This window comes from Hylobates moloch, unplaced genomic scaffold (genome assembly GCF_009828535.3).
Source record: "Hylobates moloch isolate HMO894 unplaced genomic scaffold, HMol_V3 SCAFFOLD_3, whole genome shotgun sequence".
Taxonomy (NCBI): domain Eukaryota; kingdom Metazoa; phylum Chordata; class Mammalia; order Primates; family Hylobatidae; genus Hylobates; species Hylobates moloch.
This window is the reverse complement of record NW_026652278.1, coordinates 86,205,726-86,231,424: the sequence shown is the minus strand read 5'-3', so window position 1 is coordinate 86,231,424 and position 25,699 is coordinate 86,205,726. Positions and strand designations below refer to the sequence as shown.

Sequence of the window (25,699 nt, the reverse complement as noted above, 5' to 3'; positions counted from 1 at the left end):
AAGTCTCATTAGATGTATGATTTACAGTCTGGCCAGGGTGCATTCCATCTACTCGGCTTCTGGGTCCCATTGCAATCCAACTTTAACCTTGATTCTCTGCCCCAGGAGCGGGATGGTTATCTGAGAAGACCCATCACTAGGCCCAGCCTTGGGCTCCTGGGCCCACCTGCAGCCAGTGGGCCATCCTCTGGGTGGTTTGCAGCCACAGTTGGGAGTGAGGTTGAGTTCAAGGGTTTGCTAGTTTGTAAGTGAATTTTATTGCTGTAACATCATTCTCACTCACTTGCCCTCTGATGTGCTTTCTTGGGCAGGAGGGAAGGTCAGGGTGACTCAGTGGTGCAGAAATTATCTTGATTCCTGGGCACCCCCAGGACCACACGTGGGCCTCTGGTCCAAGGAAAGCAACGACACTCACATTAGGGCCCTGAATACTCAAGTCTAGCCTCTGCCTTTTTGTAAATAGTAAATCCACTCGAGGTTGTGTACATCCCAAAGGGGAAATGTGCCTTTTCCACCCTGTTACACAGCGTGGAGGTGCATTTACAACTTGAATGTGAGAAATTCACCCCAGCTGGATACCAAGGCCAAAGGGCCTTCTTACTATCAGGCTTCTCTGCTGCAGGCCTGATGTGCACGGCAGACTCACACCTCTGATGATCTCAGCCAGATGAGACAAGGGCCATTAAGGTGGGAATTCAATTTCTGGACTTCAGTTATACCGTGAAATGTTATGTGGCTATTTAAAAATCATGCTTTTGGGGTTATTTTAAGACCTGGGAAGATGTTCTTAGTACACTACAAAGCTGAAGAAAAGGACAGGGCCCTCAGCTGCTTCCTCAGTAAGACCCCCGTTTTGTTCTCTGTATATATAGCCATATCAAAATGCTGATGATAGATATTTTTGGGTGACTTCATTATAGGTACTTTCTAATATTTTTCAAGTGTCTACAGTGTATGTGAATTATTTTGTAATGAGAAAAGACACATTGTTGAATTAGTATAAGTTTTTTTTAAAAAACTGTATTAAAATTATGAGTTTCATAATTTATAATGAACCCCCACCCACGGACCCATCACCCATTCTCAAAAATTACCCCAACTATGGGCTAATGTTATTTCATCTATGCCACCATCTACTTCTTTCCTGCCCATATTACTATTTTTTAATTAACAGACAATTTTTGAGAGCAGTTTTTGGCTTAAAAAAGTGGAGCAGACACAATGGAGAGTTCCCACATGCTCTCCCCTGATTCCAGTTTCCCTATTACTAACATATTGCATTAATGTGGAATGTTTGTACAGTGGATGAAACAATACTGATGAATTCTTATTAATTAAAGTCTCTAGGTTACTGTAGGTTTCACTCTTTGGTATAGTTCCATGAACACAGGTTTTTAGTTTTTTTTATTCCACAACTTATCAAGTGGATTATTCCCAAGACTACAAATGTCTGAACCAACTTAACCATTTGAAGTATCTAAATTGCATTCCAACTACAATCCAGGAACAAGTGAGGTGATGAAGAAGCCCCTTAGAAACATTTGAAAAGCACAAAGTTGAGAACACAGCAGCCACACTGAAATCTCCATCCCTAGTGTATGAGTATAAAGCAACGGCAGGGTGGGTTGCTAGTGCCAATGTGTGGGGGCTGGGGTGTGGGGCTGTGTCTGCTGCCTGGGGAAGGTGAGCCTCACTCCTCCGGGCACAGTAACTTTAACTGGAGCACAGTTGTTGAGGCAGTGGGAGTGGGAAGGAGCGTGCAGAATGTTCCCCAAGACTGATTGGAGCCAGAACCTACAAAGGGGATTAAAAAAAATTAAAAAGTAATCCTGGCAGCCTAATGAAACAGAGACTTTCTCAGCAGTGGAATGGGGGAGCAATGCCCAGCCATGATGTCACCACGGCAGGCCAGGCAGCTCTTTCCAGACACCTGCCAGACGCTAATTAGTCCAGGCCTCCAGAGCAGGGATCCGGACGGGAGCAGAGGGAGCAGAGGTCATTTTCCCCAGGACATTTGCAACCTGTCAGAGTTTAATGCCCTCTCCCCACAACCAGTCTACAGTAGAGTTTTGGTTTCTATATGCAGAAGGGGACAAAAATTGTCATTGCCAGCTGACTCAGCCCCTAAATTAATCATGCCAGTTGTGGTAGAGACCACATTGACTGCTCTTCAACAATCTCACTGATAAGCACTTCCTGCATGGGGCCAGGCTTCGGGGAGGCACTGGTGGCAAGACAGGGCAGGCTCTGCAGGGGCACTGACCTTCCACTGCAGGACACTAAGCCCCCAAGGACAGTGGGGACTGCTCTTTATTTGCTTATTTCCAGGGGCCCCACCGGCCTTCACTTAGCTCTGTGTAGTCAAAGGGCCATGTCCATGCACAGATACATGTCATCTGGGTTTCCTGAGAGTGGAGGAGACCAAAACTGAATTCTGAGTTTCCAAGTTTCCAAATATTCAGCCTGTCATGATGGTGTGGGCAAGCCCTCCTCTGTGGATGGAGTCACAGAGGGCCGGACCCTGCTTTTTTCCACCTTCTTTTTGGGCCACAGCTAGACGTCAGTCACTTCTCAGCAGTGGGCTTCACCCCTTCCCAGCCAGGAGCACCAAACTCAACCCAGGACCATTCAGATTCTTAGGCTACTTTAGAGAATCTGTGCAAACCTATATAGAAAAGCAATTAGGAAACTTTAAAAAGAAAACTAGGAGAAAGGACTAGCTCTACATGATTCCAAAATGTATTTTAGGTTTCCATGGAAAATGGCACCTGGTAAGAATTCCAGATACAACCTCCTCTCCCTTTCCATGAAAAGACCTAGGAAGAAACAGAAATGCTTGGATACTAACAGATTCTTACTGCATGTGTATTGTGTACCAGGTATCATGCTGGGTACTTCCAGCAGCTCATTGAGGTTGGCAGAGTAACTGACCCCACTTACAGAGGACACCCACCCACCCAGGCACACACAACCCCACAGACTCAGCCAGCAAGGGGCACAATGGGTGTCATGTCCAGCCCTTCCTGGACCCCAGGGCTGTGCTCCTACTGAGGCCACTCACTTGGTCTTCAGAATCCTGGGGGAATTTCCACAACATGGTAATCTAAGGGGCTGAACCAAGAATCACGTGCAGAAGCTGGCAGTGTCTGAGCCTGGGACAGATGGGGAGGGACAACGGCTTGGGGCCTGTGGTCATCTCTCCCCTCACAGGCCCAAGTGGTTGGCTCTCAGGCCACTGAGCAGTCTTAGGTCTGAGCTGTGGTTACTTTTTGGAGGTTTCATAGAAAGGCTTTGATAGCTGACCTCAATCATTCTCTCCCAGCCCAAGCTGGAGCAAATCCATCAGCCTAGTTCAAAGGCAGTACCTTCCTCTGTCATGGCTCAAAACCCAGGCCACAACCAAGCCCTGCCGTGCCTGGCAAGGGAACGACTCTTGGCATTGACCATAGAACTGCTCCCCGTACTGTTTCCCTGACCTCTTTCCTCCACCCGATTTCCTCATAAACCTTCTCTTTCTAGATCTGTTCAGGGGAGCCAGAGCATAGCGGAGGAGAGGTAGTAGCGCTATCTCCCAATTCTTCCCTCGCAGTCAGCCCCTGCAATGTCTTCTCTACGTAGTAGCTACGGTGAGACTTTTAAAACATACATTCAGCCCTGCGCCTCCTCTGCTGGGGCTCTCAAATAGCCCCATGGCTTCTCGTGTTGGAAAAGCCTCTCCTCCCTACCCATTCCACTCCTGACTCTGGAGGCCTTGCTCTTCCTGCAAATACCAGGTGAGCTCTGACCTCAGGGCCTTTGCGTGTGCTGGGCCCCCCTCCTAGGATGCACTTTGGGCAAGTGTGCTCATGCTCTGCTATGTCCACTGTTGGCTTGGACAAGGATGAATTCTCTTTGTGTTTTACCAAATGAGGACCTCGATTTCTGAAATACTGGTAATGTAAAAAAAGAGTTCTGGCTTGAACTTGAGAAGTTGATTTTGTCTGACCTTATGAAATCTCTTGAGAATACATAAGTGTGATTCAATGAAGGGGAAGTGAACTGATCTTCCCTCTCTTAAGTGATGCACCAAGGAGAGGAAGGGAATCCAGAACTTTCAGGAGCAAAGTCATATGTTGGAAAGGTGTCCATCATATATTCATTCAATAGACACCTACTGAGCACTGAGCTCGTGAGTTAGGAGGTGGGGACCCCACCCCGAATCAGAGAGCAGTCCTTCTGTCAACAAGTTGATGGCTGGCCTAACTGAGGAGACAAATATTAAGTGACTATACAAATAATTATAAAATCTTAAGTATCATAAGTGCAGTGAAGGTGACATGGGCAGTTTTAGGTCTGTCTAGGAGGTCAGGAAGGGCTTCCCGAGAAAAGGCACATTCGTTGTAGAATATGAAGGATAAGTTGGAGAGGTGCTGACCAGCACTGCGAGATCCATGGCTTCCACCCTTCGGTGAACACTAGTAACATTCAGTGAAACAGAAAACACCGGGAGACAGGAAGGCCAGGTGTGGGTAGATGGGGAAAAGAACAAGTTCTGTTTGGGACTTTACCGTGAGGTTCATTTGAGCCAGAGAAGAGCCAATATTAAGTATACAATTGGATATTACTAGATATGCCAAGGACAATATGCAGACAAAAGGTTGGAAATGTGAGGAGTGCTCTGGCTCAAGGTGCATGTTTGTGAGTCACTACCATGCTGTGCGGTAACTGAAGGCCTGGGTGCACACGAGTTCTTCTGAGGACAGAGTGCAGATGGCACAGAGAAGTGGGCCTGGGGGCCACCTTGAGGAGCTCTAACATTCCAACTGTACGTAAAGAAGGATGAGCTTGCCAAGAAAGCAGAGACATTTCCTGATCAGCAGGAGGAAAAGCAGGAGAGTGTGCTTTGAATGAAGTCGAGGGAGGATCCTTTGGACTACTGGTGTGACATTTTTGTAAGTCTAAAATTATTTCAAAACAAAGAGTAAAAATCAGTTTATTAGGGCTTATTAGGATGGAGGAGGGCCCAGCTTCTCCATGGTGGACAACTGCTTCCCATCAATGGGGACCTTCCTTAGTAGGGGTCCTCATCTTCTTCCATATCCTCTTCAAAGAGCCACTTTAACTCCTCAAAGCTTCCCCCTCCTTATGCCCCTACACTTAATCTCTTCATCTAAACCAGTGTCGTTCTAGGACATAAACTGTGAAAAAGGGGTGGATCATTTACTTTCCAACCCTTTATATTTAAAGAAATGCTATTGGCTTTTAAATGTATGCTACATTTTAATATATCCCCACTTATTTATTAAACAAACATATACATACATTTAATTGAGGACACTGGAGAAATTACTACCAATTTGTACCAGTCAGGATAGGCCAGGTTTGATGATAACAAACAAGCCCCAAGTCCTGGGGGCTGAAAGAACAAAGGTTTGCTTCTTGCTCAAGTGCTCCATCTACTGTGGGTTGTGGGAGAGCTTGGCTTGTATTTATCACTCTGAGACCGATCCATCTTGATACTTATTTCCATGATTGCTGTGGTGGGGAAGGCAGGGCTCAGTCAGGCACTGCAGCTGGGTGCTTCAGCCTGGGAGCTACACACATCATTTCTGCTCACCCTTCATTAGCTGTAGGCAGGCACTGGTTGTGCCTGACTTCAAGGGAGTGTGGAAGTATCCTTCCTGTGTACGTGAAATAGAAGAAATCCAGAACCAGTCCATGCAATGTAAGGTTCTACCACAAGCAATAAAAGTCAGTAAAATCACAGCATTGTGGCAGAAACAGCTAATTGCTTAGTCAATGTTCATTCTTCTCTACTTCCTAAGAGCACTCTTATATGTCAATACCTACTGAAAAGTATCTAACTCTACAGATACCCTAATAGCTAAGCGGGGGACATATGACCCAATTTTGGGTGTTTGGATGGAATCAGAAGTCACTAGGGGTGGGGCTTAAAGCAAAAAAACCTTTTTGGTGATCTGACAATGCTGGCTTGTGCCTTTGGCCTCTGTCCTTCCTCTGCCGTCCATCTTCTTCCTCCCGTCTTGGACCCTGGAAACGGTGGGAGCACAGCAGCCATCCTGTGATCCCCGCACAGGAGCCTCACTCTAAGGATGGCGGGGCAGGACCACTCATGGGGCCTGGTCTTGGTGATGGTGTTGAGCCTCTAGATCAGCCGTGGGCTGCTTCCCCCACATCACTGCAGACAAATAAGCCAGCACTGTTAGGTTCTCTGTTACTTGAAGACAAACCCAATCTAAATGATGCAAATAAAACATTTTTATTACCATACACCATAAATAATGATGTATGCATACAGTATAATTCTGGGCATTTTAGAAATAGTTACAAAAATTGTCACATTAACATCACCTTTCAGGTAGTTAAATGGCATATAACTTTCTATAACGAATTTAGAACAATTTTTCTACAGGAAAATGGAGGGAAAATAAAATATTATCTACATTTAAGACCCACTTTGGGGAATAAGTTGTATGCTTTGAACTTCTTCTAAAACTAATCAATCTAACCTAATAATTTAAGACATTAAAGTTAGTTATTCAAACATTGATAGTGATAAATATAGCAGTAGTATCCATTCCTTCTCCAAGTAATCAAGACATTCTGGTTTATTGATGTAAATTATTTTTTAAACATGCAATTCATTTAGCAATACATGTATTGACAGCTGCACCTTCAAAAAAACTTACAAAACCAGGGAACACAACATTAATTTGTTACTAAACTAAAAGAAACTTAGCTGAGATAGTGTTTTGGAAATCATGAGGGACATAGCCTACTCTTTGAAACGAAAACAAAAGCATTTATTGGGGCATAAAATTAAATTCATTATTTGGCAAATTTCTTGCTCAAATACCATGTCCACATGCATCACTGTCCCAGCAATTCTGTTTTGTCGTGAATTATATAGAACTTATTTTAATGTGTTTGCTTTACTTAAAAAAAAGAATGAATTATAGTAATCTTTTCATCATGCTTTCCTCACCGGAGAGGAGCTCTTAGCAGAGCTGTTCCAGGTATAAGAGCCCCACAGCAATCCTTCCACCTCTCTGAAACGCCCGTGCAGGATCTTGAGGGCCTCTGGCCAGCGTTTTCTTTTCTTTTCTTCTTCTTTTTTTAAGTCTCCCCCATTCATTTAAACTTTATTTATATGAATAAAAGAACTTGAGACAATTCAGCTCAATTTTAATGTTTCCCAAGCATTATTTTGACCAGGTACCCAGGTTTAAGTTATGAACATTGACAGAGTCCATTATATAACCACACTTGAAGTTATTAAGGACTTAACCATTTTCTAATATTAACCTATTTTCTACACTGCTTTTCACATATATGCCCATTAAAAATGGAATGTCTGTTACATTTATTGGCTTGTGAGTGTTTCTGGAAAACTGCAGTATGTGTGAAGGCCAATTTCCATGCTGGCATTGCATGCATCCAAATATTAATGCACAGAGGTGCAGAATTAGAGCAACAAGAGAGCATATTCAAACACTAGCACACCCCATTCCCCTTTTTATTGCTTGTTTGCTTGGTACTTCTTAAAACAAAAAGAAAGACTTGAATTCAATGTTCAACTACCAAAGAAGGAGCAACAGCAGGACACATACTCAGGACTCGAATGAAATTGTAAGCACTAGCTGATGCAAAACAGTAGACATTGGTATATATACCTATATATATACACACACATATATATACCTGTATATATATATATACACACATATATATACCTGTATATATATATATATATATAAAATGTCTCTATATATGTATAGACATTGGTATATCTATATCTATATCTATACAATCTTATTATCTAAAACTCTTCTCAACCAGGGACTTCCCAACAAATTGGTAACAACATGATTTATGTTGAAATATACACAAGAAATAAGAGTGTGTTCTTTGTCTTTGGGAATTTAAGAACTCAGACTATCCAAATTTGAATTCAGGTCTGTAGGAAGTGAGAAGCCTGTACTAAGCAACTGTGCTACATTTCTGCTGCAGTTAGGTTATTTTGGACAATTATACCTAAACAATCCTTGGTTTCATCCAGCAAAATGTATACAGTACAAACAGGAAAGCATGCCAGCCAGCTAGGGGTTTAATAACGCATGATTTTTATTCTCTTGCTCTGAAAACTTGTATCAAAAAAATTTAAACTACTGAAAATAACTCAAGATTTATGGGCCTCTTATGCTTTAAAAAAGAAAAAAAAGGTACCCACTAATTTGCTCAGATACAGCAGGCTTAATGGTTCTATATTTTGAAAAGTTTTTAAGAATGGTTTCTTTTTTTTTTTTGAGATGGAGTCTTGCTCTGTTGCCCAGGCTGGAGTGCAGTGGCACGATCTCGGCTCATTGTAAGCTCTGCCTCCCGGGTTCACGCCATTCTCCTGCCTCAGCCTCTCCGAGTAGCTGGGACTACAGGCGCCCGCCACCACGCTTGGCTAATTTTTTTTATTTTTAGTAGAGACGGGGTTTCACCGTGGTCTCCATCTCCTGACCTCGTGATTCGCCCGCCTCGGCCTCCCAAAGTTAAGAATGGTTTCTAATGTAGCAGAGGGAAAACATCCACTATCCCTTTTCAGAATTTAAATGGAGGGCAGTAAACATTCTTTACACCCAAAACCTATGGCAGCAGTTCAAATTTGACCAAGGTAAATGTAGAATGGAGATGTTCTAAACACAGCTAGGACTCAGTAAGTCTAACACACTAAAATCATGTGATTACATTTTAAAAGAAAATGCACAAAAACCAAATAGAAATTTTGAGATTTTTTTATTTGAAGGTAATCTTAATGCTATTAAATTCACAAATGCTAATTTAAACACCCAATCCTATTTACCTAAAACACACATTGCAAACACGCAAATTATCTGTTCTCTCTACATGTCAGCACCCATTCATATCATGGTTTGGAAATGGGGAGAATAGATTCCCCTTAAACTGCAAGTCAGCAGGTGTTTCTTTACAGTTAACTTTAGCAAAATTTATACAAAATAGTAATTAACAATGATCTTCTTTACTTGTAAACTCACAAGGAAACACCTTCAAAACTGCATTTTGTTAAAGTTTCTGTACCAAAATGTAGAAAAACTGAACTACACAAATATTGAAAAGTTAAAAATTCCTTGATTTTTTATTCCTGGTACCACTACCACAATTTACAGGGCAATATACTTGATATAATGAAAAAGAAAAAGACAAAGCTACAACAGATAAAAGACCTGAGGAATGTTCATCTAATTGACACTATATTGCATTAATTGATAGCTGCACTTTTTGAAAACTGTGGCTATGACAGTCCTGAACAAGAAGAGTTTCCTGTTTAAGCTGCAGTAACTTTTCTGATTATGGATCATCGTTCCTTCTGTGACAGATTTTTACAGTTCCTCTAATGCATTTGGGACGACTGTCTCAAAGTAACCTGCAGCTTTCCTGACAACTCCTCGCTCTCTCTCCTGCCAAGAACTGTAGCCCTTTTCTGCTGTTTTTAGAACCTTCTGTTACCATATCCACCACTTCCACCACCAGATCCATAACCACCACCATAGGGACTGCCCAAGCTTCTTCCACCAAAACTGCCCCCTTTCATGGGTCCATAACTTGATTGCTGTTGTCCACTATAATTTCCAAAGTCATTATATTTCCCACCACCACCATAGTTACCACCGTCAACATTTCCTCCTTCATTGTAACCATCATATCCTCCAACACCGCCACCATATCCACCACTTTGGTTTCCATATCCTGGTCCACCACCACCATACCCGCCTCTACTACTATAACAAGGACCACTGCCATAGTTGCCACCATCACCTCCAAATCCATTATATCCACATCACCTCCTCCATAACTACCTCTGCTGCCACCACCTCCACCACCATAGTCTCTTCTTCCACCAAAGTTTCCACCACGGCCAAAATTACCTCCACGACCTCCAAAGTTTCCTCCGCGACCCATACAATTGCCAGATCCATCTCCACGACCCCTCTGTGATCCAGCAGACTGCATCACTTGTTTAGCAAAGGCCTTTTTCACTTCACAATTATGCCCATTAATAGTGTGGTATTTCTGAACAACAGTTTTCTCAACTGTATCATGATCATCAAAAGTTACAGAAGCAAATCCTCTCTTTTTTCCACTCTGCCTGTCTTCCATAACTTCTATGGTTTCAATCTTGCCATACTTTTCAAAGTAGTCTCTCAAATTATATTCTTCTGTATCTTCTTTAATACCACCAACAAAAATTTTCTTCACTGTTAGATGGGCACCAGGCTTCACAGAATCCTCTCTAGAAACAGCTCTCTTTGGTTCCACTACACGCCCATCAACCTTGCATGGTCGAGCACACATTGCTGCATCCACCTCTGTAACACAGGAATAAGCCACAAAACCAAAGCCCCTGGAATGTTTTGTTTGGGCGTCTCTCATTACCACACAATCTGTGAGTGTGCCCCATTTCTCAAAATGTTCTCTTAAACTATCATCTGTAGTTTCAAAGCTCAGATCACCAATAAACAGTTTTCTCAACTGCTCTGGTTCCTTTGGATCATGGCCCTCCTCCCCCTGGCGGCGATGGCGACGGCCGGAGTCGGGCTGGGGGCCACCAGGCAGCGGTTTTACCTCCATTTTGAGACAGGACTCACCTCTTCCAACTCGAGATCAATATGAGACCGAGAGGAAGGTGGCCAGCATTTCCATTTGGGCAACTCTGCCTGTATCAGCACACTTTCCCTCTGCAGTTCCACACTTACTCTGAACTTAATTGATAGCTTGTTGTGACTTCAGGAAAAACCACACTGTCTTGCAGTATCTCAATTGAGCCACTGACATGGACCTAGAAATGGCTTTTTAAATGGTTAGATGAGGCCGGAATGTATTTTTAGATCAAAAGTGAGGTCAGGAGGAGTCAGGAAAGATGAGAGTTGCTGGTAATTTTGGTGCTCTAGATGCCCTAGACCTGGGGATGGGGGGATGGTCAGGGATGCTGGTTGGAAAACATTTTTTCCTGAGCTGTGGACGACATTTCAATATTTCTCACTCCACATTTCTACCACTTTTAGTTGTTCTTGAACATTTTTTTGCGTATTTTACTTGCATGCAAATATTCTCCCCAAATCTACTGTTTCAGTGCTAAGCAGCCCAGCTCCAGTCCCGTCTTCTCTGGGAGCTTTCCAAATCTCACCATCTTCCTGTGAGATACCACAGCTTTCTGTCTGTGTTTGACTCTGCCATGTCTTGAGCCTGCCCTCTCACTGGTCTGCCAGCTCTTAGAAGGCTGGCATCATTCTTATTCTTCTCTGACTGTCCCAGGTGTTTGGCACACTGGATGAACCTAGAAGGAGCTTCATGTGTGCCAGAAGCAGGATTGCATTGAGATCCCTGGAGTTGTCTGTGGCCCTTGTAAAATTAAATGCCAAGAGAACCTTGGTTAACAGAAGAAATGGAGAAGGACCAACTTCTAGTTTTCTATGCCAGAGGTCAGGGCATTGCTTCTCTGTGAATTGCTCTGACTTGATGAATTGAAACTTTCTTTACTTTTGGGCAGATAAGAGTAATTTGGGGGCAGATAAGAGCTTCTGGGAAGTTGTCATTGCAAATGACTTGGCAGTGATGCTGCTACACAATGGTTATACAGGACTCATTTTTTTCCCAGTTTGAGTTACTTAAAAAAAAACCCTAAGAATTACTTGATTTAAAAATAATAGGTCAAGACCTTCTGGCACTACTGAAACTTCTGAGTGGGCCTCAGATGGTCGCTTGAGAATCTATTCAGACAACCCAGCAGTTGGCAGATGTAACACTCATCATGCCTCTGCACTCTTTTGTCATTAGTTGATTACATAACAAATATCAGCGGGCTGGGTGCGGTGGCTCAGGCCTGTAATCCCAGCACTTTGGAAGGCTGAGGTGGGCGGATCACGAGGTCAGGAGATTGAGACCATCCTGGCTAACACGGTGAAACCCCGTCTCTACTAAAAATACAAAAAATTAGCCGGGCTTGGTGGTGGGTGCCTGTAGTCCCAGCCACTCGGGAGGCTGAGGCATGAATCCAGGAGGTGGAGCTTGCAGTGAGCCGAGATCGTGACACTGCACTCCAGCCTGGGCGACAGAGCGAGACTCCTTCTCAAAAAACAAACAAACAAACAAAAACAAATAGCAAGCATGAAGTTGTGTGCCTGAGTGAAGGCCTAGCGAAGGAATCAAAGAGCAAACTTTTACATGCAGGTCAGCAGCTGTTGGTGTGCTCCACGGGGAATTTACCTTCAGGGCACACTCGGGCCCCCACTGTGCCACCATCACTGCCAACCTCCCTGCCCAGGGGAATCGGCTCCCAGGCGGATTCTCCCTCCTCATGCTGCTTGTCCTTCCCACCTCCCATTTACTTAAGTGCATCAACACAAAGCTGTCCACGGACTCTCTCCTTTGTTCTGGAGATATCATTCTGGGAATAAAAAGGAGAGTGGCTGGGCCATGAACAGTGTGTGGGATGGAAAGTATCTCAGAAAATTCAGGTGTCTGTGAGGCCAGGGGAAGCCTCCTCTTTGGAGGCGAGGACACTGGCTCAGTCTGGGCTGCGTCCAGCCTCAGGGCCAGCTGGGAGCAGGTGTCATTTGCTCTTCATCCCACTCTGAATGGGCATGTGTGAATGCTGGTACAACAGGCTTTCTCAGGCTATTTTCAATTGTGTGCAGCTGGTCTTTGAAAGAGCATCGCATTTAGGAATAGGGCTACTTTATGCTCGGGGGGTGAGGAAGGATGGAATGAGAAAACTCTGGTCCCGGCCCATCCCAAACCACTGTGCAACACCCTGTCTCTGAGGTAGCCAAGAGTGGAAAGTGCCTGGAGTCCTGCATACCCACTGCTGCTAGTGGCTTATTAGCCATGAACATATTGCTGCCCGATTTCTGAGATAGCACTTGTCACATCCAGAGGAAGAAATAACTATCAGATGTGAGAGATATTGGTGGTGGCAGAGGGTAGAGAGGGGGCTGGGGGAATCCCAAGGGTGAGTGTCGTCTGTGGGGCTCAGGCCCAGGCCCAGGCCTAGGTGAGCAGGCACTGAAATTCTCTAGGATAGAGGATGTAGCGATGCTAAAGGCAGCCATCACTGCATTAATTTTACAATGATTTTACATATGTTTGCACCTGCACTCTGAGGGAGTTTCCAGGCTGGACGTGGTGGGATGTGCCTGTCTTCAAGGACCTGCCCTTCCACCAGGGGAGCTAAGATGAGCACTTACACTAAATTTGTATTTGCCACAGTGAACAGCTCCTATGCTCATGGATGGCACTGACTGTGATTTACCATTGGGGATGTTCCAGCCTGAAGAGGGCCTTTCCTCTCCTTTGCAAAAGGATTTAAGAAGCAGAGAGAGACACATGATCCTCCCTAGCCCACAGTTTCCTTGAGCCCCATGGCTGCTGATGCCCGGGCAGCAGGAATAGAGCTCCCAGGAGCTCCCCCACCCGGTGAGATTCAGGCCCCAACCCAACAGCCCCGGGAGTGCGCTTAACAATTCTAGTCTTTTTCTGAGCATCCTTTCTCTAGATTAGAGAAAATCCGTTTAAAGTAAATTAATGGTCAGATGACCTCTGTGAAACCTCTAAAATGATTTCTCATACCCATTAGGCTCAGCTCCTTATATCAGGCAGACAGGAACTGTATTTTAAATCTCTAATAGCACCTAGTATCATATTCAGCACAATAATTCTGATGAATAAATTTCTTTACCTTTCTTGGTGAAAATTATTCACCCTGAGGGCATCTGCTTGGGTCTTGAAAAAGGCATTAGATATTTTCTTTATATACTGTTTGCTACACGCACACACACACACACACACACACGAGTTATGAAATCCAATATAACATGAACATCCATGAACTTACTACTCGAGTTGAGAAGCTATCTCTGTGTTCTTCCAAGATCCCATTCCTCCCTTCCACGAAACCCTGAATTTTGTGTATATTATGGCCATAACTGTCCAGATGTGTATGTATCTCCAATTGTGTTGTTTAGATTCTACAGTTGCTGGCTTTGTTTAGGAGTGTGTACCACAGTGGTTACAAATAGTGGTTTTGGAATCAAACTGATTGTGTTGAAATCTCAGATGAAGCATTTACTAGTTGTGCAACCTTGAATGCATTACTTACCCGCTCTGAACATCAGTTTCTTCACTCCCAAATGGTGGTAATCCTGCCCAGCTCATCCCTCTCCTGGAGTTGCCCAGGGGATTGAATGGAATGAGACCTTGTCCATTTCTTCTTGGCCCATGATCGGCCCTCAACTAAGGTTGAGGGTAACCCTCTGCCCCAGACATCCCTGGGAACTCCTGTCAAACACATGCACCCTTTACCACTGGCACCTACTCCAAGCCACCAGGCCTTAAAACAGCAGCAAACTAGTGACCCTTGGGATGAGCAAGAGTGCCAGACTTAATTTATAGCCTTTCCTGTGTCCGCACAGGAAGACTAATGTGCCGGGCAGAGGACAGCAGATGCCATTACCAGATCATTACTTAGCAAGTTGCTTGGTCTTGGCAGGAAATGGTTCATCATTTTCAGATGAGTAGAGAGCTGCAGAACCTTGTAACTGTCCTCCCTCATTCTGCACCCCTGTGGCAGACGAAATGGTCCTTGCCAAAGCTTTCTCTCCCATGGTGCCTTATCAAGATAAGTGACTGGGGATGTGGGATGCTGCATGATCCACTGAATGCAAGAGCCCTGAACTCAGAAGGGGGCTGGGGTCAAAGGCTTCCAGGGCTAGAGAGTGAGGCCGGAAACCCCAAAAGATAAATGAGGACTTCTGGAACAAGATGAGAAGATGAATTAAACTGTTTACTTAGAGCATGCACATAATGTTCCAGAAAAATCCACTTTGGCTGCCAAAGTAGCCCTTTTGGAATTTATGAAGACCCTTGCCAGGGCCCTCACACTGGGGCTGAGTGCTCAGGTCTTGCATCTGTCTTTTTTTTTTTTTTTTTTTTTTTTGGAGACAGAGTTTCTCTCTTATCACCCAGGCTGGAGTGCAATGGCACGATCTCGGCTTATTGCAACCTCTGCCTCCCGGGTTCAAGCAATTCTCTTGCCTCAGCCTCCCGAATACCTGGGACTACAGGTACCTGCCACCATGCCCTGGTAATTTTTGTATTTTCAGTAGAGACAGGGTCACCATGTTGATCAGACTGGTCTCGAACTCCTGACTTCAGGTGATCCAGCTTCCTCGGCTTCCCAAAATGTTGGGATTACAGGTGTGAGCCACTGCCCCCGGCCGCATGTGCTGTTTTACAGCAATCCAGTGGGGCAAGATCACCAAGCTCACAAAGGAAGAACCTGAGGCTCAGGAAGCAAAAGTTATTGCCCAAATTAAAATACATAGTAAGAAGCTGATATGATTCCAAACCAACATCTGTTTAACTTCAAAGCTCAGGCTGGCTCTATTTCACCATCCTGTGTCCCTCAGCAGGGTGACAGGTCACCATGAACAGGACAGCCACTGGCCGGCAGTGTCTCAATCACTGATTGTCCACTGTGCTTAAGCACCCGCAGGGCCCTTGATGCTGAATAGATGGTGGATTTTTGGCCTTTTTGTCTGTCCCGAATCTTTAGAAGCCTGTTGTCTATGGTGACAGTGATTTCAGGTTGGCTAAGTTTGACAAGCAATGAGCAACAATACATCTGTTGTGTGTTTGTTATTCTATGTGCCAGGAAGACAGAGAGAACGTCTCAACCAAATTGTCAAGGCAAGAGTCTTTCAGGAAAAGGATATGGCTAAGAATTCTAAAAGGGGTGGGGATTGGTTTAACAAGAAGGAGCAGGGAAAGACTCCAATCTCCAATCTAAAAGGTTGGTATAGGCACAAGATGTCAAGAAAATTAGCAGAAAACATTGTATTGAGCCCTCAAGATTTGCTTGGAGCGGAGGAGACCAGACTCCTGCAGCTGGGTGGTCAGGTAACTGGGTTTCTGACCTTACAGGAGCAGCCGTGTGACTGCACACCTGGCTGGGGCTTGAGGCTGGGGGTTGGGGAGACATGGTGACCCAGCGATCTACTACCGTTCAGCTGCTGTTTCCCCAACAGGAACCCTAGGGTTGCAGGGAGGGGCTGTTGGTTTTGTCAGTCTATTGTGCTTGGGGTGAGGAAAATATTTAGGATATATTTTAAGTAATCTTAAATTAAAAATTAAAATTATTGTCACAAAACTGTATGTGATTCTTATTTTTGGATAGAATTAAGAACTATTCGGCCGGGCGTGGTGGCTCACACCTGTAATCCCAACACTTTGGAAGGTGGAGGTGGGCGGATTACTTGAGCTCAAGAGTTTGAGACCAGCCTGGCCAACATGGTGAAACTCCATCTCTACTAAAAATACAAAAATTAGCTGGGCATGGTGGCATGCACCTGTAATCCCAGCTACTCGGGAGGCTGAGGCATGAGACGAGAATTGCTTGAACCTGGGAGGCAGAGGTTGCTGTCAGTTGAGATTGCGCCACTGCACTCCAGCCTGGGCGACAGAGTGAGAGTCAGTCTCAAAAAAAAAAAAAAAAAAGAACTAATTTATTAGTATCTGTGGAGAGTAGATATAAGCATTTGTCCACAATTTTTTTATTGTTTCACTTATATCTTCCCATCCCTGCTTTAGTTCTCCCTTCCTCCCACTGAATTAGTTAAAAGACAATCCAGATTTTTATACCATTTCAGTCATAAATGTTTAACTATGTGTCTCTAAGTGAAGGAGACTATTTAAAAAAATAAACATTTTACCATTATCAAACTAGAAATATGAAAAATAATTCCTAAATATCATCTAATATTTGGTCAATACTTAAATGTTCGTGATTCCCTTCAGGTGATTAAAAAAGGAAATAAACAAATGTACACCTTATATTTGGTGTGTATGTACATATCTATCTATCTCAACCAACAGTTCTCCCTTCTTCTTTTTTCTCCTTGTTATTTATATGTTGAAGAAACTAAGTCATTTGCCCTGCAGAATTTTCTACACTGTGGATTTGCCTGACTACACCCTGTGGTGCTGTTCCTCTATCTTGTTCTGGGTAAGTTAATAATTAGATCTAGAGGCTTGATCAGATCTGGAAGTTTTTGCAAAACTATTTCCCACTTATTGCTGTGTTCTTCCTCCTGCAGCTCACAGGGCACTGGGAGGCTGAGGTCTCTCCTTTGGGATGTGTAGATTCATCAGTGGGATCAGGTTTTGTCAGCCTCCTCCATCCTGCAAAAAATTTCTCACCAGCTGTCCCCTAAGGATTTGGCAGCTAATCATGATCATTGCCAGATTCATTATTTTTATTAGGGTTATGAAGTGCTGATATCCTCACACAATAATTATTTCTGCATTTGTTAGCTGAAATAATCCTATGAATAAGAACTTTTGGTCATCAACTAATTAGTTTCCCCTGAAAATAGTTTGTACAAGAAAGTCCAGATAAATGTTCTATTCTTTCCATTTATATATCAGTCTTCAGAATAACAATTTGGTGTTCTAGCACTCTCCAGTGTGACCAATGCTATTATTATGAACTCATGGATTTTAACTTTGATATAGTTTGACTGGTTGCAATCATTGTTCTTTTTGATGCTTAAATTGTGCCATCCTCTGCCAGTGAGAATCCGTTTGGACTGGACTCTCTGACTTTTTGACATTTCCCTGATAGTCTTAGTTAGCTTTCTTGCATCTCATACAATTTCCAATGAGACCTAGAATTGGACTTTTTTTTCCCCAGTGGATTCCTAGGACAAATATTTATAAACTAAAGCCTGGATACTACTTGGTTTTCATTGCTTCTGGGTATTTTTTTTTTTTTTTTTTAGAAATCAAGGAAATAATATTTTTACTGGGGTAGAAAATATGTATTTATTTTTATTTAAAAATAAAAGTACATCATGATTTTTACTTGCATTTCTGGTTTTTTTTTTTTTTTTTTTTTTATGAGACAGCGTTTCACTTCTATCACTCAGGCTGGAGTGCAGTGGCACTATCTGGGCTCTGCGACCCTCTCTCCCACCTTCCTGCTCAAGTGATCCTCCAGCCTCAGCATGCCTCTCCCTCAATAGCTGGGGACTACAGATGTGTGCCACCACTCCTGGCTAATTTTTGTGTTTTTTAGTAGAGATGGAGTTTCACCATGTTGCGCAGGCTGGTCTTGAACTCCTGAGTTCAAGCAATCCGCCCACCTTGGCCTCCCAAAGTGCTGGGATTATAGGCGTGAGCCATCGCATCCAGCCCTTTACTTGTATTTCTAAGTCACATTTAAAATTACAGGGATCTTAACTTCTTTGAGTTAATGTTAATTTTCTTTACTTTTACACTAAAAGTTCTTGATTCCTAATAACATTGTGGTGACGTGTGTGTGTGTGTTTGTGTGTGTGTAGTTTCAAATAACAATGTCAACAGCACCACTTGTTATTAATAAAAAATAAGGCTACAGAACACTATTTGAAATTTCTCTGTATTCTTTTTGTCCTTAAGATATATTCCTGTAGGGATGAACAGTTCCATATCTGTGTCTTAAACTTACTTAAAGTAATTTTTCTCTTTACTTCCCTCTTATCTGGTCCAATGTCATTAAACACCAACCTAATATATAGCTAGGTTCATTTATTTTGTTTTGATTTGTAATCATTTTTTCCCACTTTGGTTGAATTTTATTTTGTAACGATGTAACACATCCACAGGTTTCCAAAGTCAGAACTCTAAAGCAGATGCCCTCTGAGCAATCAAGCTCTGTTCCTGTTTCCTGCTTCCTATTTTCTCCTTCTCTCACAGGTAATCATTTTTAAAAAATTGAGTTTTGTTTTCTTCATTTCATTTAAAAACAAAACAGGCACTCACATATTTATACTCACTTCTGTCTTAGACAAAAGATGTCGCGCTACACTTGCTATTCGGCGCCTTGCCTTTTGTCTTTAATATATGCGGACCTTTCTTGCTTCTTTTCACAGCAGCACAGTGCTCGACTGTGTGGGTGTATCACAGTTTATTCACATTGTCCCCCGTGATGGACACTGGGGTTATTTCTGCCTTTTTCTATTACAAATAGTGTTGTAGTAGGCAGCTCTGTGCCTGTATTGTTTGCATTTTTTGGTAACAAGTTGAATGAGCTTAGAAGTCATCTTAGTTATAATCTTCCAGGGGTTAGGTAAGTAGAATTATTCATTTAACATATAGGTATTTATTGATGTTTATTATGTGACAAAACCTGTGCTAGTTTTGGTGAAAGAGGGCTGGACAGAGTGAGGAACAATACAGGCATGGCCCTGCCCTTGTGGGGCTTACAACATAGTAGGGAAAGCGTGTGAGTAATGGTAGAAATAAATGTATAACTAAATGTGTGATGAACGACATGGAAGGAATGAAAAGAGTGAGCTAAGAAGGCTGAGATGGTGGTGAGCGGCCAGAGAAAGCCTCCAGAAGGAATGGCCATTAGGTGGGTGTCTGGAGGAAGAGGAAGAACAGACCAGGCAGAGATGCAAAGCAATGTCTGCCGGGCCAAGCCAGCACAATGGAAGAAGTTCACAGGCAGGAGAAGGCTGATGTTTCAAGCAGGAAAGGGCAGTGGGTCTACATCATGAGCAAGGAGAAGGGTGGCAAGGGATATGGTGCGAGGGCGTGCAGGGCAGGTGGCAAGGATCTAGGGGGACTGGGAATCCATCCTAAGTTACAGGAAGCCACCGGAGAGTTTACACTAGTGGTGTGATCCAGTTCATTCTGTAAAATGCCATTCCGACTTCCGTGTCCAGAGGGACTGGGGAGGGATGGGAGCGGAGGCACAAAGACCAGGAGGGGATGGTTGCAGGAGTCCAGGAAACTGATGACGACAGCTTGGCTTAGGGTAGTGGGGTCGGGGTGGAGAAAAGGGAATGGGTTGAGCTCTTTTAGAGGAAGGGTAGATCAGAATTATTGGATGGAACTATTGGACTGAATGAGAGGGAAGGAGGTGTCCACAATAACTCCTTGGTCTTGAGCACAGGAACTGGCTTATCGAGCTGGATGACTTTGAAAGAGGACTGGGTTGGGGTGGGGTGGGAGAGGCCATAAATTTGGGATATTTTAATTTGAGATCTGCAAGAAATCCAAATGGAGACACCGGGAAAGTCTCTGAGTACGTCTGTTGGGGCCTTTGAAGTTGTCATCTGGAGGTTGCACGCACTGGGGATGGGAGGAGACTGCCCAGGGGAAGGGCAGTGAGTGCGAAAAGAGGGTCCAGGGCTTGATCCAAGAAATTCCAGAATTGAGGAGCTTGGAGAAAATGAGGCGCTGGTTGAGAAGATTGGATCATTTTTAGCAACAGTGGGAGTGAAAATTATTTTTTTCTTAATAATTTAAGTTTACAACATTATAGAACAACAGCGATTCTGGAGATATGTAGTCTGACTCCCCCATTTAATTGAAAAGGAGTTGGAGAATTCCGAAGTTGCTGTCTGTTACTTGCCAGCTAGCACAGCCTGCCCTGTACCGATAGTTTGACTCCAGGAAGAACACTGACCCCAGTTAGCTTGCAAATGCAGAAAAAAAAAAAAAAGAAAAGTTAAAACCACAAAGTGGCTCCCCTGGAGCATCATCATACCCTTCTCCTGGGGTATAGCTCTCTGGGTATCCTCGTAGGGGCTCTCTGGCCTGGGACGGGTGGCTGGGCATGGCCATCATTCATGCCGTTTGTTATAGTTTCTTCTTTTCCCTCCCTCTCAGTGCATGGCAGGACTGCTCTTCTCAGTCCCCTCGTGGTTGGTTATAGCCTCGTGGCTATTTCTGGAGAGTAAGTTATGGGTCGAAATGACGCTTCACCTCCAGACCAGAGCTTTTAATTGCCAGGGTGGGATTCTCTACAGTGTTTTGCCTTCTGGCACAGTGACTGAAATCTTGTAGATATTGACGGCCCCATCAGGCTGGATTCAGTGAGGAACAGAGCCCCTCTGACAGCCTGAAATGAACATGCAGCATGAGCAAGATAGAAATCTTTTTTGTCTTAAGCCACTGACATTTAGAGGTTGTTTGTTACTACAGCAAACTTAGCCTGTGCTGACTGACACCCTGGGTGTTCTACTGTCTGCTTTTCAGAGGATAAATGGACAGTCTGTGTATTTAGTTCTTCAAGGACGAATAGATACTCTCATTTTCCCTGATTCCAGACTTTGTATAGTTTGCCAAATTAGGTTTTAACGTTGGAGACACTGACACCCAAAGTCTTAACCAGAGGAGCTGAGGTTGCTTCTTCCAGACTTTTATTCTCAGATGAATTTCATGCACTAAGGAGGGAGTATTGGGATACATCATGTTGGGCATTTCTCCCAGTAACATGGAGACCAGGAGACAGGCCTTCCTGAAGGAGGTGGTCTCAGGGAGATGGCTCAAAGAGTAAACAAACAAACAAGGAAGCAAACAACACAAGCATTTGCCATCAGGAATAGATGAGGAGAGAGGAAGTGATCAGGCCCCAAGGGGACATTCCCGAAATGATGGTTAAATTTCCATGAGGTCCAGGTAACTGTTTCTTGTTACTTCATACCTTTTTCCCCGAAAGGAACTGGAAAAACAACAATTTCCTCCTCATCCAGTAAGAGAAAGAACAGATCTAACAAAAGCGAAAGGAAGCAACTCATCTCAAATTGGAGACACATAAAAAGAGGACTGCAGGGGCTTTCTCATACAGAGGGGTGCCTAGAACTTCACCATCAGGACTGTGAGGAATCAGGAGTTCAGGCAGCCTGCCCATGTCTGGCCTCTGCGATTTCTAAGAGAAAACCCAGAAGTAAATTGTGTAATTTGCCAAAATAGGTTTTAATAGATGTTAATGTTGGAGAGGAATGCTTATACCCAAAGTCTTAACCAGAGGAGCTGAGGTGGCTTGAAGGATGCCCTTCTCCCACAGGCCCCCCTCCCCAGTCCCTTCTTAGCCCTGTCAGGAGCTTTAAGTATGTCTGCCAGCCACTTACTGCCAGCCTGCAAATCCTTTGCTGTTTCTACGGGGAACTCAGCCGCTAAGCACACTTAATGGATTCAATTTTGGAGTGGCCAGGATTTTGCTGTGTGGCCAGATATCTATAAAGAAATGCATCTCCGAAGAGAGTGACAGATGTTCCATCTTTGTTATATATGAGTTTGTGAGAATAAAACCTTAATGAGGGTGATTCTTACCTGCTTGGACTCTGGGAGGCAGCTTAGCTTTTTCACACAAGCTGTTGAAATCTTTCTTAAATGTTGAGATACCACACATCTTTCCTGCCATGGTGGCTGGGTCTTCTTTATGCCAACAGGCAGGGGTCCCAGGGAGGGAGAGCTGGGGGAGGGTTTCCCAAAACTTTGCTACTCTGCTAGAGGTATAACCACAGACAATTAATGGGCAGAGTTCACCATCATCACCTGACCTCTTCCTGTAGTTTCCAGGACACACTTCCTGGTTCCTTCCTCTTAGCCACTAGTGGGGCTTACCTTATAAATGGCCAATAACAGAAAATGCATATAACATTTGGGATAAGACAGGAATAGTTCTCAGTTCTCCACTCAATTTTCCCTGTCCTGCATACCCAGCAGGTTGTGAGGCCAATAGAGACACTGGAGGTGGGAACACCGTGTACAGTGGGAACCCATGTTCCTTTGTCGTTACTGCTGCTGGTGGTGCCTGCAGTTTATCTAGGAGAGCTAAAAGGCAGAACACCTAAGAGAGTGGAAAGAGCCATCCCCAAACCTCACAGTTACATAATTACAGTTATATAATAGGTGCAGAGGAGAGCTGTGCCATTCCCCTGCCTGCTCCCTCTGCCTCCCATAGTCCTACTTTTGTTAATCCTTTCTGAGACACCAACCCCCAGCTCATGACACAGTGGGGCAAAAGGTGGCATGAAGGCTGTGCTGTCTCAGATTTCAGAGCCCCTTCAAAATGGGTTGATGAGTGATAATCAGGATTGAATTCCGTGGTTGTCAGTTACAAGCTGTGTGGCCTCTGCTAAGGGACTAAACCTTTTTGAGCTGTTTTCCCCTCTATCATATAAGATGGGGTTGATAATCATAGCACTTATCTCTATAGAGTGGCCATAAGAGTTAAATGGAATAATGCATATAGGGTCCCTAGCCTGCTGCTTTGCATATAGCAATATATGCTTATTATTTTTGTTTTGAAAAAGAGAAAGTGAGAGAAGAAAAGATGGGTGTGTTAGTCCATTCTGGCTGCTATGACAAAATACCACAGACTGTGTGGCTTATAAACAGTAGACATTTATTTCTTACAGTTGTGGAGGCCAAGAAGTCCGATGTGATATTTGGTGAGGGCCCATTCCCTGGGGCATAGGTGGTGACTTCTGGCTGTGCCCTCACATGGAGCAAGGGGCCGGCAGCTCTCAGGGGTCCCAATCAGGACCCACACTCAGGACCTAGTCACATCCCAAAGGCCCCACTCCTAACACCATCACGTTAGCTTCCAGCATGTGAATTTTTGGAGAGCACAAACATTCAGACTACAGCGGTGGGAGTGGCACATGATGTGGTGGGTAGATTTTGTTCCTCATGAACCTTAAAAAGGTCCACAGAATGCATCTGACTCTCTAATCTCAGAAACTGGTGGTCCAAGGGGGACGTCACTGTCTTTAGGATCTGTGACCCAGCTCCACCTAAGTAGTGACTGCTTTGAAGAGGAACTTCTGCTAAGAGCTGGATTTATCAGCCCCTCAGACAGTCCTTGGATGGTGCAGGTTTTGGGGGGCTTTTGACCTCCCCGAGGGGAGGAAGTGGGTATTGGTCCAGGACAATCTTCCCTCTGTGTCTGCTGGCAGATGCCAGGCTTGCATATACTTTTTTCCTTTTTCAAATATGAGCAAACATTAAAAAGAAGTTCCCATGAAATAGCTCTGCAGTTCAGAGAAAATAACATGTTATCTGGAGGATGGAGGACTTAGAGAAAGAGCAGATCTCTAAAATGTTTTTCTGCAGGAAACAGAAGAATGTTTTATAAAACATCTGCCTGGTGTCCTCAAAAAGGCAAGAAGACTGGAATTCCATGAAATGCGAGCAAAATGCCACAGAGAAAACATATGGATTCTAGGGAGGGTGGAGCCAAACGTGAACCCCTATGACAGAGTTCAGGGCTCTCCCTGCCGTGCTCACCGTTGCCTTTGTGGGAGAACTGTCTATAGGAACCACATGTAGGGGCAGGGGTGAGCTGCTCCTACAAGGCCACCTGGTCACAGAGCCGTGACAGGCACTGCCCCAGAAACACAGGACGTAAACCACTCAGCACTGAGCTGGAACCTCCTGTCACCTCTATCTCTAGTTCTAAATTTATCCCCTTTTTAATTTTAATAAATTATCCAAATTTATTAATATAAATATTTATTTATATATATATTTATATATATAAATAAAAAATAAAAAAAATCACCCTGCACCTGACACATGTTCCTCGAGCAAGCAGGTTGATTCCAAGAGAAAGGGGAAATCATTTGAAAATCTGGACTTGGATTCTCAATAAAATGTAAGATGTAAGTTTATGAAAGAGAACAATCTTTGACAAGCGGTCCATGGACTTAAAATGAAAAACACAGTTGCCAAAAATAAAAATGGCACAGAAGACACAATCAGCAGATTGGGTGATGCAGAAACTTGCCTGAGCAAAAGATTGGCTGGTCATTGCCATGTGGCTGTTAAAGCACAGCATAGAAGTCCTCCCACAGGAAAAGAAGAATTATAGAGGCACATAGAGGATGTACACGAAGATGAGGCGCCAAGGTTCGATCCAAGAAGTGCAGATACTCCCAGTGAAGATCACAGAAGGGGGCACACAGCCGACTGCGGCAATGCACAAAGCTACAGAACCGCAGACGTGGGTCCCGCGCAATGTTCGAGAGTTTCTCAAATGGAACAAAACCAGAAACAAATGGCAAAAGGGTAAGCAGGCACACCTTGAAAACCCCAGAATACTTAAAAAAAAAAAAAAAAAAAAACTCCTGATATCACAGAGAAAATCAGCACTGCAATTACAGACTATTTAGAGAATAATAACCAAAATTTAAGAGTATGTGGCTGAAACTTAAGGAACATATTTATTTTATTGAAACTCTTCCAGAAACTGTTGCAGAAAGGAATAAAGTTTCCTAATCTCCTTAACAGAGATGGCCTAAACCTGATAAAAACATAATAAAAATAACATTTAAAACAAAACTATACCACAATCTCCAGGATTAGCGCATTCAGTGTTATAAAGATGTCAGCTCTTTCCACTGATGTGCAAACTTAGTATAACTCTAGTCAATAGCCTAACTTAATTTCTTTTCAGAACTTAGCCAAGGGATTCTAAAGTTTATCGGGAAATGAAACATGCAAGGAAAGCCAAGAAAATTCTGGAAAAGACAACAATTGTCTGGTAATTGCTGTAGCTATTAAAGAGTATCACCATGTTTCAATGATCAGAATAGCCTTGAGCCAACCCCAGGGGAGACTGATCAATGAGGAGAGGCAGAGCAGAAACATGCATCCAGAAACAGATGCATATATGCAGGAAGATTCCTAAAATTAATAAAAATGGTGTTTAAATCAGCATAACCAGGGTTTATTACTCAGTATGATACATTAGCCCAGCTCATTACTTATTTGGCAAAACACTGGCAACAAAAATTACAACAGTAATAAGTATAAATCTTTATCAGATTGATTATATGTAAAATAAAAAAGCCATAAA

At 43.6% G+C, this 25,699-nt stretch overlaps 1 pseudogene; it reads right to left on the bottom strand.

Annotated features, from left to right (window-relative positions):
• Nucleotides 1-9,499: 9,499 nt before the first annotated feature.
• Nucleotides 9,500-10,638, bottom strand: LOC116461236 (heterogeneous nuclear ribonucleoprotein A3-like; annotated as a pseudogene).
• Nucleotides 10,639-25,699: the final 15,061 nt, after the last annotated feature.